At 36.8% G+C, this 22,368-nt stretch overlaps 1 protein-coding gene across 8 annotated transcripts in view; it reads left to right on the forward strand.

Moving 5' to 3' along the window:
* MBD5 (methyl-CpG binding domain protein 5) overlaps positions 1 to 22,368 on the forward strand; it is a 268,857-nt gene that overhangs the window by 139,143 nt on the left and 107,346 nt on the right. For 5 of the 8 annotated variants that reach the window (XM_078847926.1, XM_073305424.2, XM_073305418.2 and 2 more), the window contains 3 exons: positions 640 to 776; positions 8,041 to 8,233; positions 14,026 to 14,083. The gene's annotated coding sequence lies outside the window, so the exon portion shown is untranslated. Of the gene's footprint in view, positions 1 to 639; positions 777 to 8,040; positions 8,234 to 14,025; positions 14,084 to 14,999; positions 17,810 to 22,368 lie in introns of all 8 variants that reach the window. The other 3 variants (XM_078847925.1, XM_073305421.2, XM_073305423.2) reach the window with 2 other exon arrangements.

Consider the following 22,368-nt stretch of genomic DNA (forward strand, 5'->3'; position numbering starts at 1 on the left):
TTTTCAGAAGCACCGAAGTCTCATTAAAATCACTTCTGCACTTCTAAAGTTTTCACCCTATGTATATAATTAATTTATAATCTACACTGCAAAGGCAACAGCGATTCAAGAAAGATGACTCTGGTGGTTTGGACACATGTCAAGAATGGTCCTGAAAAGAAAGCCATACATGGCGATACACACCAGAGTGCAAGGAACTAGAAATAGAGGAAAATCAAGAATGCATTGGATAGACATGATAAAGAATGACAGAACAAAAATGATTAAAGATTGACAAAGCTGTGAAGCTGGTACAAGATGGACAGGAGTGGGAAGAAGATATTTAGCCCCATTGTTGCTGATGAGCTGACAGATGGAAATCACAGTACAAAATTTTTAACTCTTCTGAGCTTTATTGGTAATTCCTCTAAACAACATGATAAAAAGCAGTTGTCCCTCTTCTTGCCCTACGAATAAATGACCTCCTTTTTTTTAAAGGTCTCATTCTACAAATTCCCATTATATAGCCATCACCCTTATGCTGTGAAGCAGTTTGTCAGAGGCACATCACATGTATGATATGAAGTACAGCTATTTGATAATTGAAGTAGTTTGTGTCTCTGTAAAGATGACTTTAATACAATGGATGTTTTGTTATAGGAAGAAGAGGTGTCATCTCAGTAATACAGACAAGGAAATATAGAGGCCTCTTGGAGCATTATAACACTAATTCTCTGCAAGGGTTCAGTGAACTTCCCAAGGTTGGTGGATTTTTCCACCAGTTTACCTAATCTTAGGTAAGTAAATTATCTCTCTCGCCTTCATCTTCTCCCCCCTCCCCTGACTCCCACCAATAGATACTTGATGCAGCTTTCAGAATTATTTTTTAAGTGTTCTATTGTGTTTTTCCTTTTCTCTTAAAGATAACCTGAAAATAATCCAGCAACATTAGATTTATGTGCTGAGTGCCCCAGGTAACCAGGATAAGAGGGACAATTCAGCTCATTAATTTAATAATTATATGTTTTATCTTTCTTTGGTCCACCATATATAGCACTGCTGTGGATGGCTCTTATCTATGGCATTTCAGGATGTATTGTTTTATTGATGCCACTCCCACCCTGGAACTCCACTGGAAAGTATAGCCAGCCTATACATAAAATAAAGCCTGTTTGGTTACAGTCTTGTGTAAGAGTTTAATGTTTTTTAATATTCTTATTTAGTAGTTGATTTATTTTAATAACTATTTAATAAAATAAGGAATATTAAATGTTCCAAAAAGTAAATAAAGACAGGACTTCGGTTACCTTTGTAAATAGAGGCCATAGAATTTCACCATGTGTTTTTTGGGTCAAGCCCACAAATTCTGGTTGAGCTGGAGCATCTCTTTTAGAAAGATGTCCAAATTTCAGCACAGTGTATGCTGGATATTGAGTTTAAAACAGTTTTTAAAAGCTAAATTCTAAACTAATTTTCTGAATGGCACTCGTACCCTGGTTATTTTAATGCTACTTGTATATTACTTTTTGGCATTATTTGATTCATGTTTATGTTTTCTGAAAATTGTGCTGAATCTTTCATTAGTCCAACTATTAATCTAAATAGGGTTAGGAGATGCTTTTTTTTAAAAACTGCTTGAACAGCTTTAGTAAGCTAAGCACACTGTACACAAAGCAAGTAGGAAAGCAGATTTTCTGAAATGCCGAACATTTCTCCAGAAATTCCCTTCACAAACAGGTTACTCAGTCATACGCATTTTTACAAAATGCAGAACGATAATAGAAGTAAATATAAAAATCAACTTTCCTTCTAGTTTTCCATTGTGTATATATAGTAGAAACTAATAAAAGGTAAACATTTTGCCAACCATCATCATGTAATTATCATAGTTATTTTCTAAGTAGTGGAAAACTGTGGTAATTTGATACTAGCATGTGTAATACAATGCCAACTAGTTAATAGTGACAAGTGTAACTGATAGCGATCACAGTCTTGTGGGGATGGAACTCCCCCACTGATGGAAGGAGAGTTTGCAAAACTACCTCTCTCCAGGCATCATTAGAGAGAGAAACTCACAGTGACACAAGTTGGAGTGGTGACGTTTACATAAAACAAGGTGACCCATTTCCATATCTTCCCTGGTGTTCATCTGGAGTTTATTGCAGCCCCTAGCCAGTAATAGCTTTCCTTAGTAGAGAAAGAACCAGACACAGAATTGAAAGCAGTTGCTGACTGGATGGGAGGAAGCTTATTCACAAGAACTCATTTTCCTGATTAAATAAGCCCTATTTCTTACCTTCCAATTCTGTGGCTGCTTTACTTGTTTTGTTTTTGTTGTGTTTTTTAAATCTCTGGAGAAATGGTCTGAAGTAAATAGGATGAAATTCAATAAGGACAAATGCAAAGTACTCCAATTAGGAAGGAACTATCAGTTGCACACACACAAAATGGGAAATGACTAGGAAGAAGTACTGCAGAAAGGGATCTGGGGGTCAGAGTGGATCACAAGCTAAACATGAGTGAACAGTGTGACACTGTTGCAAAAAAAGCAAACATCATTCTGGGATGTATTAGCAGGAGTGTTGTAAGCAAGATACGAGAAATCATTCTTTCACTCTACTCCATGCTGATCAGGCCTCAGCTGGAGTATTGTGTCCAGTTCTGGGTGCCACATTTCAGGAAAGATGTGGACAAGTTGGAGAAAGTCCAGCGAAGAGCAACAAAAATGATTAAAGGTCTAGAAAACATGACCTATGAGGGAAAATTGAAAAAGTTGAGTTTGTTTAGTCTGGAGAAGAGAAGACTGAGAGGGGGCATAACTGTTTTCAAGTACATAAAAGTTTGTTACAAGGAGGAGTGAGAAAAACTGTTCTCCTTAACCTTTGGAGATAGAGCAAGAAGCAAGGAGCTTAAATTGCAGCAAGGGAGGTTTAGGTTGGACATTAGGAAAAACTTCCTAACTGTCAGGGCAGTTAAGCACTGGAATAAATTGCATAGGGAGGCTGTGGAATCTCCATCATTGTAGATTTATAAGAGCAGGTTCGACAACACCTGTGAGGGATGGTTTGCTTAGTCCTGCCATGAGTGCAGGGAACTAGACTAGATGACCTCTCAAGGTCTCATCCAGTCCTACGATTCTATGCTTTAATATACTTCCTTTCCAGTAACACAGCAACCCATTCTCCAACTTGGAAAGTTAAAATTCATTACTTTCTCTAAGGCAGGCTTTCATCAATACATTTATATGAAAATGCTGGAATGGTAGGTAGGTCTGGGTGAATACTGATTTTTCCATTCACTGGCATTCAGGGGGTGCGGGGGGGGGGAGTTCTGGTTGAATTAAACCTGGAAATTCCAAAATTGAATTTTAAAAAGTTCACAAAAATTTCATCTTGGGTCAACAGAAATATTTTGTTTGACCCAAAACTAAATGTTTTTTTTTTTTTTTTTAGTTTTTGGACACTTTTTAACATAAAAGCAAAAGGGTTAGATTCAGAAAACACAGAATCATAGAATCTTTCAATCTTCCCTCATAGGTCATGTTTACTAGACCTTTAATCATTTTGTTGCTCTTCTCTGCTGGGCTTTTCAGTTTGGCCACATCTTTTCTGAAATGTGGCACCCAGAACTGGACACAATACTCCTGTTGAGCCCTAATCAGTGTGGAGTAGAGTGAAAGAATTACTTCTCATGTCTTGCTTTCAACATTCTTGCTTATACATCCTAGAATGATGTTTGCTTTTTTTCGCAAGTGTTACACTGTTCACTCATATTTAGCTAGTGATCCGCTGTGACCCACGGATCCCTTCCCACGGTATTCTTTCCTAAGCAGTCCTTTCCATTTTGTATTTGTGTAACTGATTGTTCCTTCCTAAGTGGAGTACTTTGCATTTGTGGAGTACTTTGCATTGTGCAGTATTGAATTTCATCCTATTTACTTCAGACCATTTCTCCGGTTTGTCCAGATCATTTTGAATTTTAATCCTATCCTCCAAAGCACTTGCAACCCCTCCCAGCTTGGTGTTGTCCACAGACTTTATAAGTGTACTCTATATGCCATTATGTAAATCACTGAGGAAGATATTGAACAGAATTGGACCCAGAACGGATCCCTGTGGGACTCTACGAGCTATGCCCTTCCAGTTTGACTGTGAACCACTGGTAACTACTCTCTGGGAATAGTTTTCTACCCATTTGTGCACTGACCTTATAGTAGCTCTATCTAGTTGTATTTCCCTAGTTGGTTTATGAGAAGGTCATGCGAGACCGTATGAAAAGCCTTACTAAAGTCAAGATACACCACATCTACTGCTTCCCCCCCATCCAAAAGTCTTGTTACCCTGTCAAAGAAAGCTGTTAGGTTGGTTTGACAGGAAATCCATGCTGACTGTTGCTTATCACCTTATTATCATCTAGGTGTTTGTAAATTGAATGCTTAATTATATGCTTCCATGCTTATAAATGCTTATATATGCTTTTCAAAGATAATTGCTAATCGCTCAGATATCTCCTCAGTCAGCTTCCTGAGTATTCTAGGGTGTATTTCATCAGGCTCTGGTGACTTAAAGACAGCTAGCTTGTCTAAGTAATTTTTAACTTGTTTTTTCCCGATTATAGCCTCTGATCCTACCTCATTTTCACAGGCATTCATTAAGTTAGTCCAATACAAAATAATGGAGTTATTAAATCTTGTTAGAAATTGATTCTTTCTTCTTGTTACCAAGGAAAATAACAGCTCCTGATCACCAGTGGAATCTTCCGTCATAAGTTAGGTGCTGCTCAGTGTGCCATATTTTATGGGGCTGTCATTCTAGGAGAGTTGCATTGCATGAACAAACCATCCAACCAAAAGACTGGTCTAGAACCCAATCCCTGAGAACACCGATCAGACAAAAGATAAATCTTTGACCAAAAGAGGTAGAGAAGAAGAAGGAGACAGAAAAAAGGCGAGGTCTTTTGGGTAATGGAGAAGCAGAATAGTTGGGAGTGTCCGTTTGATAACTCTGAGCAACAGCAATGCCCTTAGCCAGTGCACATAGGACACTCTCTTTATCAACTATAGCTGGGCAATGTGTTTTATAAAATCACACATCATAGCTGTTCAGTGGCATTTATAATGCTGATGAGCACAACATGTACATATACGTATAATGAAGGTGAATGTCTGAAGTAATGATTAACATTACAGTTTTTATTGAAAAAATAATCTTCTGTCTTGTACATTTCCATGTATTCAAAAAGTCACTTTTTGTAGCTTAAGGTTATCTGGTTTAGAAATTATTAGTGGAGAAATCATGTATACATTCAAGCTGAGATTAGAAAATAAGGTGCTCTAGAATTCTTGGTGACTTTGAGACTTTTTATACTTAAGATTATTGCCAATTGTCCATGTGATGTAGGTACTGAAATCCTAGGTGGAAATATGCTGTATTCATTGAAATATGCTGTTCCCAGTAAATTTGTTATGTAATATGTACATTAATTAGACTTATATGGTTAAGGGAGGATATGTACATTTTTTGTAAATTACTTTTACTTCAACTGTACATTAGGAATACATTTAAATATGAAATTAAGAAATAATTTTTACTCTAGTGTATTGTATTCATGGTATAAAGATGCATGGCTTAAATATTTTGCATAATACATTTTTAAACACTATGTTACGTCATGTTTTTTTAGAGCTTTATTTATTTTGCTTGGGTAAACAAATGCTGTGTTAAACGTCTGGTGCACAGGGTGTTTATGCATGATGCAATGCTTTATTTAGATGCACCAATTTCTTTAAGAAATTTCAGTTATTTCAGAGAGGGTCTTACAAAAAATGCCATTATAAGGTTAAAGTTTAATTCTTTGAATGAAAAAGATTGTATGTAGCATATACACAAAGGAATGAATTTGCCTTGTTGCAGATTTCAGATATTTTCTCTAGTTAAAAAATCCTTATGCAGTAAAGTGTCGTGTCTATGTTTAAGATTTGAAAATTCTGGATTGAAAATTCTACAGTATTCATTTTCTTGAATACCTACAAACTAGCAGTTAAAGTTCACAGCTGAGAGCCCAGTCCTGTAAAACCATATTCACACAAGCTTCTATTGGAACCATTGGCCTGAGTTAGGGATTGAAAATACTTTTAATGGGGAGACAGCTACCTATGTATGAAATCTAGAGAGGCCATATGACAAAAGATGCTACCACATTTGATTGGTATCATCTGCCATCTGACTAGAGGCCATAGGCTTAAAGGCTGTGAAGAATGAACTGTTTTTAACCTTATAGGTGATCTTTTCCATAGATCAGGTTTCAGGCATATCAGGGGGCCGCTGTCTTGTCCACTCCTGCTTTGTACATAGATAGAAGCATCCAGTGTGAATGGATTTTAGTCTATCACCTTTCATGAAGAGATATCTATTCACACACAAAAGACAGTGTCCCGTATTTTAAGAAAACCTAAATGCTAAAGCCCTACAATAATATATATTTAAAACATACTGTTTAGATGAACATATTTAAGCTTATATTTAAATCCTCTGCCTGTGAAAGACTATAACAGCTCCATAAGAGATTCAGTGGACCTAGGAAATAATGTGATTATTTTTTAATGTATTGATACCTATTCTCTGATTAAACCCTGGCTCAATTTTACTCTTACATTGAGGAAGTACTATTTTCAACTAATAAAATCTCATGATTAGTTTTTGTTGACTTCATTAGTGCTGGTAATTGATAAAGATGAAATATTCTCCAAGAAAATGGAAGGGTTTTGTTTACATGCTTAATTAAGACATTCAGTAATAATATTTAATATAATGGATTAAGTTTGTAATTTAATATATTCAAGATTTGGTACTACACTGAACCTTGTAAGAATCTTCATATTACAGTGAAGATCCAGTAAACCTGGTAGATTGTTTTGTTTTATGGGAGTGGGATTGGATATGTGAGGGGATGTTATTTGTTGATTGTAAAACCCAACTGTACCAGCTCCCTACTAAGATCCTAATTATATATTCTATAAACTAAAACTGATTCAACAGACATAGTGTAAGATCCCGAAAATATGTATTAGGTTTGTTGCACTTCTTTTGATAAAGCACTTTTAATCAATTCTGATATAATTCTGTTGGTTTTCAGTAGAGTATTTCTAATGGGTCTTCAAAATACTGGTGTTAAACTAGCAGACTTTCCAAGTATTGCCTTTTAGGAGATTACATTAGCTCTCCTTTCAATCTGCCTTCAATCTGATTGGATCCAATGCTTTTCTCCTTTAAAAGAAACCAGCTAATTGAATTAAAGGGCTATGCAATGACTCCTAGTTGCTCTCAGTGGCAGAGAAACTGAAACTGCTACATTAAAAGTCTGCTCTGGAGAAACTTACGTACTGCAGCACACTATGTTGCAGCTCAATGACAATGTAGTGCTGTCTTCTTTTAAAAGATAGCAGCATTGAGTGCCATCCGTGCACTGTTTCTGCAATGGAATGTGCCAGCAATTCATGTACCTGCACAAAATCCTAGTGAATGGCTCACAACCTGTATTGGCAGATTGCTTTGCAGAATAGAGGCCATTCAGTTTGCAATACAGAGAGAGAGAGAGAGAAATACTACTGCAAGTTGCATATTTTTTACATCTTTTATCTTGTGATATTAACTACAGAATTGTCTTTAAATTATGAGGATTATTTGCTATGATACTTAAAACCTAGAGTGTTTAGCTCATCTCAGCGATGGGTAATATAACTGAATTTGTTTGAGAAAGTGTTTCTTTAAATGTATACTTTTTATACAATAATATCATTGCACAAACCTTAATTATCCATTTTTAACAGATCAATTGTTTCTTATTCTTGGATGTACACTGTAATAGCCTCCATGATTTAGCAAAAGATATCTTTATTTCTTTCTCCACCCCTTCCTCCTTTTTTTCTTTTAATAAATAAAATTATGGTACAGAGTATAAAGTAGTTTGAGAATGTTTTACAGAACAGCCAAGAAAAGTGAAAAAGTGAAATCAAAAGATTTGATTTGTGGTTTAATGTAAACAATATTACTGACTCAACAGATGTAACTTGGGGTGCAAAGAGTTCCACAGATGAGGGGTATAATAAGAAAAGGACCTACCCCCAGTGACCCAAGTCCATAGCCAAACTACAGACAGGAGAGTCTCTGAAGCAAAGTTGAATGTGCACCCAGAAATTTCAGAAACCAAAAGGTCCGTAAGGTAACTAGAAGCAAGGCCATGAAGAGCATTATAAGTAAGTATTTTTTTTAAAAAATCAATACGTTTTTATACTGAGACTTATTTTATTTTATTTTGGTATTAGCATGCTACAATGGGAAAGATTATTGCTAAATATATTCCATGCAATAAAATTCTACAAAAGTTTGAGTTAATATTAGAAAACTAATCAAGAGAGCAGCATAGAGCAGAGAATTTCAGTATTTAACCAAGATGAATTGAAAGTATAAACAATTTTGCAATTCATACTCTTTGTTTAAGACCAGCAGGGCATGCTTTACATGTTTTTGCTGCTAATTAAGTGAGGGGAAAAATACATTCTTGACCTGGTTTTAATTGATTTCATTCAGACAGTATATGAAGTTGAATATTTTCATGTGATAAACTTAACATGTGTTGTGACAATGTGATTCATATAGGCATTAGTCATAAATGGTTATAATATACTTTGACATAATTAAACAGTGGAATGCTATTTATTTACATCAGAAAAGATTCAGCATTATCTGTGACCTAGATTACATTTTTGATGCCAGAGTAGCTGACTCGCACTAAGAAATTAAGCCAAAACTCTACTGTAATTTTTTTAAATAGCTCTTTTTGTACATTTTTATAATCGAAATATAAGGTTATACCATATTGACAGCAGATGGAAAAAACAATACATTAGGAAGCTCAAAGAACACACTGGGAAGCTATGCTATAAATACCAGGCTAATTCCAGAGCTTCAAGATTTTTCCAAAGCTTTTAGAGCATTTCTTAATCTCTTTGGGAGGGAGTTATTAGTAGTCCTTTTATCTGATTTTTTTTTTTTAAGATTGTCTTAAACTTCCATAGGGCTATTTAGGGTACTGCCTTGAGATATTGTCCCTAAAACACACCTTCTGTGTGAAGTTATTTTTTCTATACCTCTTTGTTCTAGATTTCTCCTTGCTCACCCATTGTTTCTTCCTTTGGTAGTTTCAAGCAAACAATCCATAAAATGGAGGGGAGGAGCAAATATAGCATGTTGTGACTATAGTACATCACTGTATATAATCAACCATCTCCGCTTGTGTGAAATGCTCCACCAGAAAACTCAGACTCCTGTGTGCCTCAACTCATTTTGAATCTGAGATTCAGTGGTCAAGCTCTCCCTTAATAGGTTAAGATAGCAGCCAGCCTTTTGGCTGAGTTTCATGAAGACTTGGGTGGCCCATAAAGTCATGGATGTTTTCTGTCACAGTCACTGTTGTAGCAAGACTCACCAAAGCTGCATGGCTTCCAGATTTCCAAACTCTGATGCCAGTGCAGTGTAGTATGTTAAAAGTAAGTGACTGCTTGTCTTTTTCCAGTAGAAAGGCTATGCTAAGTAGTGTATTACTCTACTGTTGTAGCAGACCGTAGCCAGGTCACAGAATCACTACAATAGTTAATAGGCCCTAAGACAGGATGTCACTAAGAGAAGCCCTGAATTCAGAGCTAATTTTATTTTTGTATGTGTATCCAAGAAAGAAGAGATTTTATGGGCCCCTGATATTTGACTGCAAAAAGCATGAAATTGTAAGGATGAAGACAGGTTTCAGAGCAGCAGCCATGTTAGTCTGTATTAGCAAAAAGAAATGGAGTACTTGTGGCACCTTAGAGACTAACAAATTTATTTGAGCATAAGCTTTCGTGAGCTACAGTTCACTTCAAATGCATCTGATGAAATGAGCTGTAGCTCACGAAAGCTTATGCTCAAATAAATTTGTTAGTCTCTAAGGTGCCACAAGAACGCCTTTCCTTTTTAAGGATGAAGAGTCTCTTAGGACTCCCTATTGAAGTTAGCAAAATGCAATAGTCACTGGAGAGTGATCAGACAGAATCCAGACTAATTAAAATGTAAGAACTCTCCACTCATGAAATGTCATTTTGATTCCTGCACCTCTGTTTTGTTTGAGTAATACTTTTAGGAAATTGTACTATTTCCAGGAATCTTAGACCTGTGTGTGTTCATGTTCGTGTTCCTTGAATACCCAACGCTAGAGGAAACGGAACAGAGCACACACGAAAAATCTAGATCACAGGTCTTCCAATCCTAGTGGATTCTAATTTTGCATAAACACACAAATTGTTGGTGTTGTTTTATCCTCACTTTGTATTTTCCTGAAAGTTATTGCTATTGTTGATATGTGTGAAAAAAGTTTCAATGTGTGGTACAGGTATTTAAAGTCTATCTTCATTGATGGTAGTTTTTAATATATAAAAGTGAACTGAAATAAGTGGTTTTTTTCATACGTAAATGAACATTCCTTAAGACACTACATCCAAAACAGGGTGAAATTCTGGCTTTGTTGAAGTCAATGGAAGCTTCAGTGGAGCAAAGACACCTGGGTAGCTAAAACATTGGAAATGCATACATTTTAAAAATAGCACTGAAAGGTGTTTTATCTGAAAGAGGCGTGAGTTCAGGGATCTTTGTTTTTCCTGAAAGAGTTAATGACCTCACAAACACCTAAAATGAAACAGGGAGTTGCATTTATTTACCTTTATTTGTGTCACACAGTACACTTCTGTTACTCCATTAATGTATTTATGGTGCATTAAACATGTTAAAATACTTTTATATTTTAAGTAATACAAATATTCATTATTAATATTTATTAATAGGACTCATTTACCATTAGGTATAAGGGCACACAAGATGTTACATAGTCTCAGATATAAAAGAAAACATAACACAAGGAGAAACAAAATATCATCTGTTTTATGTACACATCTTTGGAACTCTCTGGTCTTGCTGAGAGTTTGGACCACAGCTTTTCTCAGCTTCATTCACAGGGAAGACTCAAACCAGCTCACTTGAGTTTTAACTTTTGTCTCTGGCAAGAAGTAGAGTTCTTACATTTTTCATAGTAACAGCCGTGTTAGTCTGTCTTTGCAAAAAGAAAAGGAGTACTTGTGGCACCTTAGAGACTAACCAATTTATTTGAGCATGAGCTTTCGTGAGCTACAGCTCACTTCATCGGATGCATACCGTGGAAACTGCAGAAGACATTATATACACACAGAGACCAACGTCTCTGTGTGTATATAATGTCTTCTGCAGTTTCCACGGTATGCATCCGATGAAGTGAGCTGTAGCTCACGAAAGCTCATGCTCAAATAAATTGGTTAGTCTCTAAGGTGCCACAAGTACTCCAGTTCTTACATTGTGACAAAGCAATCAGATTTCCAGATTTTCCATCCTTTTGGGGAGGATCTAGCAGCTTCCTCACTCTATTGCCTTCCAAGAGAGAGAGCACACTTTTTCCCTCCCTCTGCACATCCATATGTTCCTTACCCTCCTTTTTGTCTTCACCCCCTTGATGACCCCAGGTAGTTTGCTTCTTTCCAGGTGGTAGACTGAGCAGTTTTTCTGGGGTGGGTCAAGCCTTTGGCTTCCTTCATTCCTTATGAAAAGAACCCTTTCTTTTCCAATCTAGTGTAGAGTATGTACATCCTATCTCTCACATGCTGGAAACAGGGTATCTGGGTACTCCTCTCCATTTTTTTTCTTTACACAGTATTTCACCAACGCCAGTTAAGGACTAGAATGAAAATTCTTTATTAAAGTTGTGTGACACTGGCTGGCAACACAGTTTGTGTTTGAGATTTCAGATGGCTATTTCATGAGGACTCTTTAGTAAAACAGTTAATAGACTTTTGTGGTTATGTTATCCATAACCTAAAAAATGAAGAAAATATGATTGTTCTTGGCTCTCTCTCCCATTTTTATTCTGAAATCATGCCTCTGAGACCTCAGTCTGAGTACATTTTTTCACTGGATGTAAAAATATTTCAGCAGTCTCCTCTTGAGTTTCCTTAGTAGAAAACTTTTGTATGTTGCTGCAGTAGCAACACATGTATTCTGTTCATTATACTTTGGTAAATGCCTGTAATACCACATTTGCAAAGTTACTTTTTATCCTTATTATACACAGACAAGTAGATACCTCATGTTAAATGTTATGTGATTTTTCAAAAATTCAAATCTTTTTTGATGAAATTCATCCCTGTAGAAAGAGCCAGCACATGGCCATTGCACCAATTACTTCCCACTTATACCCTCACAATAAGGCTTATTTTTTAGTAAAAATCCTCTGTCGTCCAGTCCCAGCATCTGGGAGTCAGAGGTTTAGGGACACGCAGAGCATGGGCTTGCATTCTTGACCATCTTGGCTAATAGCCATTGATGAACCCATCCTCCATGAACTTATCTAATTCTTTTTTGAACCCAATTATACTTTTGGCCTTCACAACATCCCCGGTAACAAGTTCCACAGGTTGACTGTGTGGTGTGTGAAGAAGCACTTACTTCTGTGTGTTTTAAACCTGCTGCCTATTAATGTCATTGGGTGACCCCTCATTCTTGTGTTATGTGAAGGGGTAAATAACACATCCTTATTCACTTTCTCTGTACTATTCATGATTTTTATAGACCTCTATCATGTCCCCCCTTAGCCATCACTCTTCCAAGATGATCCCAATCTTTTTAATCTCTCCTTTCATGGGAGCTGTTCCATATTTCTAATCATTATTACTGTTAATTGATCAGTTTGTTCCAAAACCACCTCTATTGACACTGCAATCTGGGACAGCACCTCAGATTTATTACCTAAAAAGAATGGCTCAGGTATTGGAATCTCCCTCACATCCTCTCCGGTGAAGACCGATGCAAAGAATTCATTTCGCTTGTCCACAATGGCCTTTACTTCCTTGAGTGCTCCGTTAACACCTCAGTCATCTAGAGACCCTACTGGTGGTCTGGCAGGCTTCCTACTTCTGATGTACTTACGAAGACTAACAGGATTTTTTTTTTCTTTTGCTAGTTGTTGTTAAAATTCTTTTTTAAGGCCAATTTTAAAAAAATTCTTGATTGGCCAGTAATCTGACTGGTGATTGGATAAAAGAACACACAAATGTAGAGTAATCTTTATTTAAAATTCCTATTTTTTAATAGAGAGAGGCTGTGGAAGTGATAGTTAATCCCATGAATTTATCCTCAAGAGTCAATAACAGCACTCAGAGACCTACCTCTGAGTTCCTATTTGTTTTATTTAAAAAAAATGATTTGATTAAATATTTACAAGCATGACAGACACTTCTGCAGCTGCCTTTTATTTGGCAACTGGGGACTTGATGGGGTAAATACCCAAAATTACTATTTAGGGCCAAATTTTGGCCTGGCTTGCATACAGCACACACGAGAAGAAGGGAGTGCAAAATGTGTCTTTGCAGTGCAGCTTTGAGTATCCCCTAATGGGTAACCTCTTGAGTGGGTAAGCAGAGACTACAGAGCTGCTGCATCCCTCCCTCCTGCAGATGACCAGAAAGGGGGTAGTCACTGGATGGAGTCTTGAGTTTGTCACCTCCACTGGCAATACATCAGGCAACAGAGAGTAGGAATAAACCTGGCATAATTTTAATCCCTTGCTGGAACAGGAGGGAGATTGTGATTCAGGGAGTACAAAACCACACTGCCCCTTACTCTGAAGTAAAGGCAAACCCACAATTGAGCACTTTATTAATATTATTGCTAAAATAAAAAATAATCTTGATTAGAACAGACTTAAACATCAGATTTATTTTGCCATGTTTGTGGTGTTTTAAACAAAATTATGTGCCTTTGTGTTAACAAGTAGGTAGTTGCTTCAAAGTCATTTGTTAGTAGAAATAAAAGACTACGAAATTTGTCTACCCAAGTGGGTTTATAAAAAATTTAGGGCAAACTGAGAATTATTAAAGGTTAAACTTTTAATATACATTTGTGTATCTTCTGTATCAACTAGTCCTTTGTTTTTCAGCTTAGAATGAACAGGATGAACATACCCACCTTATGTCTAATCCTTAACAAGGAAAAAGGTCAGTTTTTGCTTCCTGCTACAATTAAATACTGTATCTTACTTTGTTAATTGCAAAGCAATAAGTACTTTTTAGTTGGACCACTTTTGATCACATGACTTGTATAATAAATCAAAATAATGCATGTTGGGATGGGGAGAGAGAGAATTTTATAACTTAGAAGTGTATTCCCTAAACAACTCACTCAGGTCGCATAATGTAGATGATGTAGATGGAAGAGCTGTTAGAATTTTCTGTCTGAATGATTTTCCAATAGAAAATGCCCTTATCAGAAAATCAAAATTTTTCTCAGGAAAATTTCAATTTTCCATGAGGAAAATCAAAATAATGGCCTCCAGGCAGCCTGCCGGAGGCTGTGTCCTTACTCTCTGGCTCTCAGCCAACCCTACCCCTCTGCACTCAGTCTGACTGCAAGAGAGGCAGACAGCAGGACACTCAGCCCTTGTCTTAGAAGAAGGTAAGGAGGCTGAGCATCCCTTTCTCTGCATCTTGGCTCTTATCAATTTCACTTTGTCTGCTGTGAGGAAGTGAAATTGACAAGAGTCTTCCAGATGGGAAACGGAAGAATTCTGTGTTGGTTCTTCCAAAACTGAATTTTTCTAGAAATCCCTTCCTGGAAAAAATGTTGCATTTTTGGCTTTTTGTCCCAATTTGGAATGATCCCCTGCCCATCCTCCTCCCCCACCTTGCAAAAAAAAATTTCTGGAAGGAGTTTCTATTTTCTGACTTGCTCTAGCAGATGGAGAAGATAAAGATATAAGAAAAGGTCATATATACAAGGATTGTTTGTTTATTAAAGTATTACCCCTATAGTTAATGGGCTTCATGGGCCAAATGAAATATGTATGTGTGGTAATTGTTCATGGAGTGGAGGCAAATAAAAGGGGTAAAATCACCCACTTTTCTTTTGTTGTAGAAATGCTTGAGCTTCTGGACCCCTTTTCAGGAAACCATCTGTCAGGTGTAGAGATAACTGGTTAAGAATGGGAAAACGTAATACAGAATACCTTATAAATGTTTCAGTAGGGCCAAATCCTTATGTACACAAGTAGTTCTTTCTTATGTTTATTAATGGTATACCCATTAACTGAACTGGGGGACTACTCATGTGTGAGAGAGTTTGCAGAAGTTAAAATGGTTTTCTTTTTTGTTTGCTTGTTTATTGACAGTTACTTTATATTTATATTTTCCTACACAATTTAAGGGCAAAACTTTAGTCCCAAGAAAGTCAATAGGACCAGGATTCAATCCAAAAGTATAAGAGCCACATTTTAGTCCCACATGAGTGACAAGTATTGCCATATATTTTAAAGCATAAACTGTCATACTTAACTGAGTAAGTGCAAGAGCATTTCATGCTGATGCAAGTGTAGCGGCTGCACATCTGAAATATTGTCCCTTAAAGTGATGATAATCGGATAATACTGTAATTGTACCCAAAAAAAAAAAGCCACAACCACATACCTCCTAGAAGAAATTATATGGCGTACATATTAATATTGAAGCTGGGGCAAGAGGAAGGGAGAGAGGATTGATTTCCAATGAACCCAATGATTTCCCTACACTGGGGGGAATTCTCCATATGTATGGCTAAGCAGACTATAAGCACATGTGGTGTGAAGTTACTCCAGCAATTTTCTATAATTTATCATCCACATCTGGTCTTTTGTTTATATCTAAATTTCCTATTAATGTAATTTTAGTAATAGTAAACTGATGTTACCTGTCAGCTTTTTTACCACACAGTAGAAAAGTAAGCTGAAATTGGTATATGATATTTGGCTTGCCCCTAATATTTCAACATTGACTTAGAGTAGGCAGTTATTTGTTTTTTTTAATCTACCTTCAAGGGACCAATCCTGTGCACATTTAATCCTATGAATACCCTTTGATAGCACATGCAACTCTGTTGAAAAAAGTAAGAATATTTATGTAAGTAAGTGTGTGCAGGATCATGTCCAAAAATTGCAAACGTCTCTTCAGGGCTCAGAATCACTCAAATTAAAAATATAAGAACTGATCTTAATGTCTTTATCTACATAGATTAGAATCCTAAAGAGACATTCATTTTATTTTACTGCATGATAATTGCAGGTTGGCACCAAAACACCATTAAATGTTATCCTAAATTCTTTCAAAAAGAATGCCAAACCTTCTTTACTGGTAGCAGCTAGTTTTAGTTTTCAAAACATGCTATAAGTGACTCATCAACCATGTTACAAATAAAATTGTTTGAAATATTGAATCTGCCATAGGTTTTTTTTCTTAAAAGAAAAATAAGTCAAAGAAATTTTTCCCCGAGGGGAGAAAAAGCATTAGGGTAACATTTTTATCTATCAAAATAAAGAGCATTGATTTAGTATCATTTATCTTCACAACTAAATGGAAAAGAGATTTTGTATATAATCTTTCTTCCATCTGCGCACACAAGTCCCATTAATGCTAACCAAAGCAATAAATGCACAGAAGGGAAAAATACAGTCCTTTGGGAGTAACAACTTTATTGTCTTTTTGACTCTGTGTGTGTGTGTGTGTGTTTATTTAAACTTGCTAAATGCTCATATTACACAAAAGTATAATTAGGTCTATGGCCTATTTAAAATAACCAATAGACTTCTTGGATGCTTGGGTGGTTTGAACACATCCTCAAATACTGATTTACTTCCTTCTTTCTGATTCTTGTTGCTTGTTCATAGTGAGCACCACATTATCTAAATACTTGAATTTAATTTACAAAATTTTTCATCTACAAATTCACATTGGACAACAAGAATAATTTGAAGCATTCATGACCAATGTGGCTGATCCAAAAACATTAGGATTTCAACTTCTGCTGCTGTACTTTAACCTATATTACTGAGTTGCTTCAATATTCAAACCAAAAAATTCAAATAAAGTTATCAAGGGGTTTATATCTTTTATCTTCTTACAATAAAAGAAGGTTTGGTCTTCCGTTTCAGTTTATTGAGAATCACTTTTTGAGGAAAAAATCCACTATAATTAATTGTTAGATTTTGTAAAACAATGAAAGATGTAGTATTATTGCAATAGAAACATTAATAAATCATTCTGTACAGGTCTGTAGCATACTACATTGCAGACAGCCAGCATGAGCTCACTAAACACTGTTTTATTAGACCAAGTAATGATACAGAGCTTGTATTAAGGTGCCTGAATATTTAATTTTATGTTAACATAATTTGTTATTTTAAGAGTATTCTTCTCATGAAAGACTAGGGAAATTGTTAATTATTTGCTGAATGTTTCAGTAAACAATTTTAAGAACAGCACTTGAGGAAAAAAACATTTCATGTCTCTAAAAATAGCTTAGTCACATGACTTAATACTTTAGCACAAAAGCATAATTTACAGGTTTAATTTGCAATCCCACTATATTTTTTGACATTCTGTTGCACAGAAGCTCAGTCTGAATGACTCAAATGACTTAATATTTCTCTGCATTGAGTGCTCGGTACCTAGTACAAAGCAAGATGATTTAGTGTAATTTATACAATTTGGGTCTCTGCATTCTTTCTGCACAAGTGTGATTTTTTGTTTTTTTTGTTTTGTTGTTGTTTTTTTTTTACTCTCGAATGCTTTGTTTTTGAATTCACACATTGCACAATTAATGAACTTTTGGGGTCATCTTAAGCAAGGGAAGAGTGTCGTACCAACAGATCATATCCACTGACTATATTTCCAGCGGGCTGATTTTTAAAAAAACATGTAAGTAAAAACTAATGGAGACTTTCGGTTCCATTTTTACATCAGTTTTTTAATTATTATTCTGTATTTTATCACAACTTAATGGCCTGTACGCAAAATTATTTACTGAGAAGCTGTCAGATAAAAGCAAAATTTTCAAATAGTTAATTTGATATTTATTGGGTCAATATTTTCTGCACTTACTTATTAAGTGCCTCTAGAATGTACAGCAAAAAGGTACTCGTGTAATTGTTTGGCCATATATTCTGCAGTCTAAAAATACTGATGAAAACTGAGTTCACCTTAAGTGATTTGGCCTTTGGGAACCAAGGGTCCGGAGTTTGGGTGAATAAATTTGGTCTTTTTATGTTATGTTCTTGGATCAACTTTTGAACTCCTAGTTCCTGTATTTGCAACATTGGTCCGGTGCTTAAAAAATATTTGCAGCTGAATTAGATATGAGGTCATAATCAGAATGTGACCTTCAAAGATTTTCTTAACTTGGTTTTCATTTCCTTCTCTCTTGATCTGACAGAATTCAGAAACTACACTGATAATTTTCTGGTGAACAGATTTATTAACTTAAGTCAGCAAGAGAAGCATTTAAGCCTGTTACATGTTGAATACATTTTTTAAATATTAAAGACCCTTCTTGTTGTGCCTATTGCACTTTGGAAGTTCAAATTCCCTCTCCTTCAGCTGCAGAATGTTGTGTTTGGCCTTTTGAAGCCTCCTTGTTTCTTGGTTCGAAATCTTTCTTACTAGTATGTAATACCATCAGTGTTGGGGTCTTCCAGAGCTAACTGAATGTCAATGAGCTGTGGGAAAGTTTTGCTGAAGCCGTGACCTGAAATGAGCTTTTATGATAAATCCATCTCACAAATCAGCCACATAGAATTAAGCTAAAAGCCATGCAACCAGAAAATCAGCCACTCATTCTCGCCCCAAACAATTAACATCTAGAGGGAAACTGCTCTTCTAGAAGTTAAAATATGGTAAGGGTCAGGAAATTCTCCCATAGGAAAGTAAATGTTGGGGGAGACAGAAGATATGGAAAAAAAATGCTTCCCAGCCATTTGGAGGTCTGTTTTTGTTAGCCATAGTGTCTGTTTAAAAAAAAAAAAGCAACCTTATGAAAGAGAGTTATAAATATTGTTGCTCTTTATGTGCTAGAATGTCTTTAAAATATTTCAAAACATCTAAATTAACATTATAACAAAGAATATTTTGAAATATGTGACCGGAATCTTTATTATGTAGACAGGTTCTTGCTACATAGTACTTTGTTTTTTGCTTCTTTAAAGTTAGAACTTGTTTTCTATCCGTTTTAATTAGGAAGTGAGTTCCTTAGAGTTTCATGTTTGTGGATTGAAAAGAGGCCAGTGATTGAAAATAATAGGAATGACTTTCAGACATTTTAAAATGGAGACAAACCATTGTGGTCCTCTCCAGGTCACCTTTGATAGATCTGTATGGTGCTCAAGCCAGAGGCACTTGGTAATATACAATGAGTCTATCCTGAATGTGACGCAAGTGGATTGTATTCATAAAGATGACTTAAAATTCCGTTCTACAGAGTAACTTCACTGTTTTAAATTGCCTCAGGTTCATACTTGGAATGTAAATTGTTAGACTGAATACAAATTTTATTTTTAAAAAGAAAAACAAACCTAAACTAACAAAATTGTTCTGTAGCTCTAATGTATGCATTAGAAATATATTTAAGAATTAATTTTTAGGGTACTTATTTCTTGATATGGAGTGATACTTTGCTAAGTATAGAATATGGTTTGTTTTTTTTTCAAAGAAAGAAGGAAAAGCTGTTACCTTCTTATCTGTTCATATCCAGGGCATCTCTCTCTCTCTCTCTCTCCCCCCCCCCCCAATTCTGAGTTCCTTTTCCCCTCTAATGTTCTAAGTTGTGGGGTGTTTGAAAAGGTATCTTAAATCCACTTTGATTCTTGTATGGAGCATATAAAAAGGACATAATTATAAGAATATTGTTCACTTTAGAGAGTAGCATTTAGTCCTTTCTAAGAAAGCTACTTATGGTTTTGCGTCTTCATTTTCCATTGAGATTGTCTGGTTACTGAAATTCGGGTGAAAAGCTCTTTTATCGGAGGTATGTCGGTGATGGTAGCAGCCAACAATGGTCACCAGATCTCCAGAAAAATTACAGGCAGCTTTCTCCATTCTTTTACTCTATATTGTTGTCTAAACATTGTGGCCCCCACTAATTCTGCTTTTCATTACTCTGACCAACTGAGGATTCATAGATTCCAAGGCCAAAAGGGACCATTGTGATCACAGAATCATAGAATCAGGGTTGGAAGAGACCTCAGGAGGTCATCAGCGTTGGAAGAGACCTCAGGAGGACCAACCCCAACTAAATCATCCCAGCTAGGGCTTTGTCGAGCCAGGCCTTAAAAACCTCTAAGGATAGAGATTCCACCACCTCCTTAGGTAATCCATTCCAGTGCTTCAGCACCCTCCTAGTGAAAAAGTTTTTCCTAATATCCAACCTAAACCTCCCCCACTCCTACTTGAGACCATTGCTGCTTTTTCTGTCATCTGCCACCACTGAGAACAGCCAAGCTCATCCTCTTTGGAACCCCCCTTCAGGTAGTTGAAGGCTGCTATCAAATCCCCGGTTTCAGAGTAACAGCCGTGTTAGTCTGTATTCGCAAAAAGAAAAAGAGTACTTGTGGCACCTTAGAGACTAACGAATTTATTTGAGCATAAGCTTTCGTGAGCTACAGCTCACTTCATCGGATGCATACTGTGGAAAGTGTAGAAGATCTTTTTATACACACAAAGCATGAAAAAATACCTCCCCCCACCCCACTCTCCTGCTGGTAATAGCTTACCTAAAGTGATCACTCTCCGTACAATGTGTATGATAATCAAGTTGGGCTATTTCCGGCACAAATCCAGGTTTTCTCCCCCCCCCCCCCCCACACACACACACAAACACACAAACCCACTCTCCTGCTGGTAATAGCTTATCCAAAGTGACCACTCTCCTTACAATGTGTATGATAATCAAGGTGAGCCATTTCCAGCACAAATCCAGGATTTAACAAGAACGTCTCGGGGGGGGGAGAAACAAGGGGAAATAGGTTACCTTGCATAATGACTTAGCCACTCCCAGTCTCTATTCAAGCCTAAGTTAATTGTATCCAATTTGCAAATGAATTCCAATTCAACAGTTTTTCGCTGGAGTCTGGATTTGAAGTTTTTTGTTGTAATATTACAACTTTCATGTCTGTAATCATGTGACCAGAGAGATTGAAGTGTTCTCCGACTGGTTTATGAATGTTATAATTCTTGACATCTGATTTGTGTCCATTTATTCTTTTACGTAGAGACTGTCCAGTTTGACCAATGTACATGGCAGAGGGCATTGCTGGCACATGATGGCATATATCACATTGGTGGATGTGCAGGTGAACAAGCCTCTGATAGTATGGCTGATGTTATTAGGCCCTGTGATGGTGTCCCCTGAATAGATATGTGAGCACAGTTGGCAACGGGCTTTGTTGCAAGGATAGGTTCCTGGGTTAGTGGTTCTGTTGTGTGGTATGTGGTTGCTGGTGATTGTATGGGTATTGTAGTTGTAAGAATGCTTGATAGAGATCTTGTAGGTGTTTGTCTCTGTCTGAGGGGTTGGAGCAAATGCGGTTGTATCGCAGAGCTTGGCTGTAGACGATGGATCGTGTGGTGTGGTCTGGATGAAAGCTGGAGGCATGTAGGTAGGAATAGCGGTCAGTAGGTTTCCGGTATAGGGTGGTGTTTATATGACCATTGTTGATTAGCACTGTAGTGTCCAGGAAGTGGATCTCTTGTGTGGACTGGACCAGGCTGAGGTTGATGGTGGGATGGAAATTGTTGAATCATGGTGGAATTCCTCAAGGGCTTCTTTTCCATGCGTCCAGATGATGAAGATGTCATCAATATAGCGCAAGTGGAGTAGGGGCGTTAGGGGACGAGAGCTGAGGAAGCGTTGTTCTAAGTCAGCCATAAAAATGTTGGCATACTGTGGGGCCATGCGGGTACCCAAAGCAGTGCTGCTGATTTGAAGGTATACATTGTCCCCAAATGTAAAATAGTTATGGGTAAGGACAAAGTCACAAAGTTCAGCCACCAGGTTAGCCGTGACATTATCGGGGATAGTGTTCTTGACGGCTTGTAGTCCATCTTTGTGTGGAATGTTGGTGTAGAGGGCTTCTACATCCATAGTGGCCAGGATGGTGTTTTCAGGAAGATCACCGATGGATTGTAGTTTCCTCAGGAAGTCAGTGGTGTCTCGAAGGTAGCTGGGAGTGCTGGTAGCGTAGGGCCTGAGGAGGGAGTCTACATAGCCAGACAATCCTGCTGTCAGGGTGCCAATGCCTGAGATGATGGGGCGCCCAGGATTTCCAGGTTTATGGATCTTTGGTAGTAGATAGAATATACCAGGTCAGTGCGGATTTGATCTTGTGCTTTTTCAGGGAGTTTCTTGAGCAAATACTATAGTTTCTTTTGGTAACTCTCAGTGAGATCAGAGGGTAATGGCTTGTAGAAAATAGTGTTGGAGAGCT

The sequence above is a fragment of the Lepidochelys kempii genome, chromosome 11 (genome assembly GCF_965140285.1).
Source record: "Lepidochelys kempii isolate rLepKem1 chromosome 11, rLepKem1.hap1, whole genome shotgun sequence".
Taxonomy (NCBI): domain Eukaryota; kingdom Metazoa; phylum Chordata; order Testudines; family Cheloniidae; genus Lepidochelys; species Lepidochelys kempii.